The following is a 3,378-nucleotide window of genomic DNA, read 5'->3' on the forward strand; positions in this document are numbered from 1 at the left end:
AAATAAATAGAAAACATATATATGTAGTAGTATGTAGTAATAAAAATATGATTTATGGAGGAATTTGTGAAAAAAATTAAAAGAAGGTTTTCAGACAGCATTAGAAATAGAAGGTGACACTGAGAATACAGTTGCACTGAAAATAGAATTTAATAATTTATGTAAAACAATAATAGAACTTTTTAAACAAGGCCCAAATGCAAGAAGAAAAGGAATTCATCACGGCGGCATTTAGTTTGGAAACAACTTCCAAAACTCCCCCATTATTCTCCGGAAATTTCAACGAACTAAAATGTTTTATGGTGACAGTTGATCTCATATATAAGACATTATCAGAAGTAGCTAAAAAAGATTTCCTTCAGTACGTTTTCCATGCGAAACTAACTTTAAATGTTAGAACGGCTATTGGTGTTGTTGCTGTGCTTGAGACTTTTGACGCATTGAAGAGTGCTTTACAGCAAAGATACAGAAATAACAAGACAATTCCACAACTACAGAATAGGTTAAACAATTTGTACCAAAGAAATTTAACGGTAAATAACTACAGGGACAGAGTGACTGATATAATAGATAACCTTAATAAATTAGGAATTGAAGAGTTGGGAAATGATGCCACAGAACCGGAGAAAAATGTAATAATTACCCTGAATAATACACTAGCTCTTGAATCATTTTGCTGCACGTCCCAAAAATCTTCAAGAAGCAACAGAACTTGCTCTTGAATTAGAAAATGAGCAAAAAACAAACCCAAGCTCTATTATGCATTTTGAGAGAGGTTATAGGCAAACCAATAACTTTAGACCAAATAGACAAAATTTTAATAATAACAATTATAGGTCTAATAATAATAATTATAGACCAATTAACAACAATTATAGACAGAATAACAACAATTACAGGCCAAATAACAACAATTTTATTCAAAACAAAAGTATCAATAATAACAACAGTTTTAGGCCAAATAATGACAGTAACACAAATATTAGGTAAAGCAATTTTAACAACAGAAATAACAGTAATACAACTAGGAATAATAATAATAACAGCACTAACAGAGACAGAAGATATATACGTGCAATAAACGATACGGGAAACATGGAAGGCTCAGAATACGAGAATATTCCGGAAAGCCAAAATTAAGGATTTTTAAATTAACTGAAAATAATACAATTTTCATTACTGTCACATACAAAAATAAAACATTAACATTTCTTGTCGAACAAATATTTCGAAAATGAAGAATATTATCCAGAAGAAAGATGTAAACTAACAGGTACCACAAATCAGGAAATAAATTCGATAGGAACTATTGACCTTAATATAAATTTAACAAACATAGAATGTAAACATACATTTCAACTAGTAGATACAGATTTTCAAATTGAAACAGATGGTATTATTGGTCGAGACTTTTTAAAGAAATATTTTTGTAAAATTGATTATGAAACATTTACATTAACTTACAACAATAATTTTGCCTATGCAAACAAAAACATATAGTCAATTAACAATAACAATACCACCAAGAACAGAAATTATACAACAAGTAAAGTTAAATATAAATGAGGATAGTGTCATATTTAATAATGAGTTAGAAGACGGAATTTTCTTAAGTAATTCGATAGCACCCAAAAACGGAATGACACATATAAAAATTTTAAATACAACGAACTCTACTGTAACATTAAAAGGCATTCAACTCCAGACTGACCTACTTAAAAATGATGACATATTAAATTACAATAACATAAACAATGACGAGCGTTTTAACAAAATACTAAATACACTTAACATAAACAATAGTGACGAACATGCAAAAAAAAAAAAACAATTAATAGAAATTTTTAGAAAATATCATAATGTATTTCATTTAGATGATAAAAGTTTAACAGTAAATAATTTTTATAAACAGAATATCACAACTTCTAATAATACACCAGTGTATATAAAAAATTATAGACTTCCACATTCACATACACAAATAATAAATGAACAAGTACAGAAGATGCTTAACGAGGATATAATAGAACCATCAGTTAGTTCATATAATGCTCCACTCCTTTTAGTACCGAAAAAGAATACTGAGGATAAAAAGAAATGGAGACTTGCATTGACTTTAGAAAATTGAATGACAAAATAGTCAATGATAAATTTCCACTAACTAGATTAGAAGATGTCTTGGACAAACTGGGAAGAGCAAAATGGTTTTCGACATGACTAGTTCATTTCACTAGTTAGTTTTCAGAGAATGCTTACAATAGCATTGTCTGGATTGGATTCTGAAGCTTTTCTGTACGTGGACGATTTAATAGTATATGGTTGCAGCTTAAATCATCACAACCAAAATCTTGTCAAGGTTCTTGACAGACTTCAGAAATATAATCTGAAGCTAAATCCACAAAAATGTTGTTTTTTGAGACCAAAGGTAGTTTATTTGGGACATCTTATTACTAAAGAACGTGTAAGAACAGATCCATCTAAATACGAAATAGTCAAAAATTACCCTATACCCAAAAATACAGACAAAGTCAGAAGATTTGTTGCCTACCAATTTTATACGCTAGTAAATCTTTACAAAAACACGACATTAATAAACCTATAATAGAAAAAGAACTTTTAGCAATCCATTGGGGTATAAATTTCTTTAAACCTTATTTATATGGTAGACAATTTATAGTAGTAACGGACCACCGACCATTAATTTCGCTATTTTCACATACGAATCCTTCATCAAAAATGACTAGAATTAGACTAGATCAGTGTGACTATGATTTTTCAATTGTCTATAAAAAGGGCAAAATGAATACGAATGCAGACGCACTTTCCAGAATAGAAATTAACTCTGATGTACCTTATCAAATGATACCACAGGAATATGACGATAAACAAAAAAAAGTTTTATTAACAACAAGAGGCATGAAGAATAAAGAAAATGAGGCAAAGAAAGAATTAGAGAAGAGAAATGATATTAATGAAGAACATGGATTTAATGAATTAGAAAATACATGTGTAGAAGAAAATAAACTGGAGTCGTGATGATAATTCAACGAAACGAATTATGGTTTTGAACAGAGGTTTAAGCTTGGGAACATAATAATACAGGCGCATGTGTACAATAAAGCATTCTGGCTATGATTCTTCGGACATCATTCGTATGCCACTGATTCTTCGGACATCTTAACCACTTTGGTCCTTGTAGATCATTCGAGATTAGTTCAGACAAGGTGAGTCCACGGATGACAGGCAACCATTGAATACTGACAATTCCCTAGCATATACTGGCGTTCCACTACACGAACGGTAAGATATACGTATCGGATTGAGGAATCCAGCATATGCTGCTTTGTATACAGACCTTTTCGAAGAGAATCAGTCCTT

The sequence above is a fragment of the Lucilia cuprina genome, chromosome 4 (assembly GCF_022045245.1).
Source record: "Lucilia cuprina isolate Lc7/37 chromosome 4, ASM2204524v1, whole genome shotgun sequence".
In the NCBI taxonomy this organism is placed as follows: domain Eukaryota; kingdom Metazoa; phylum Arthropoda; class Insecta; order Diptera; family Calliphoridae; genus Lucilia; species Lucilia cuprina.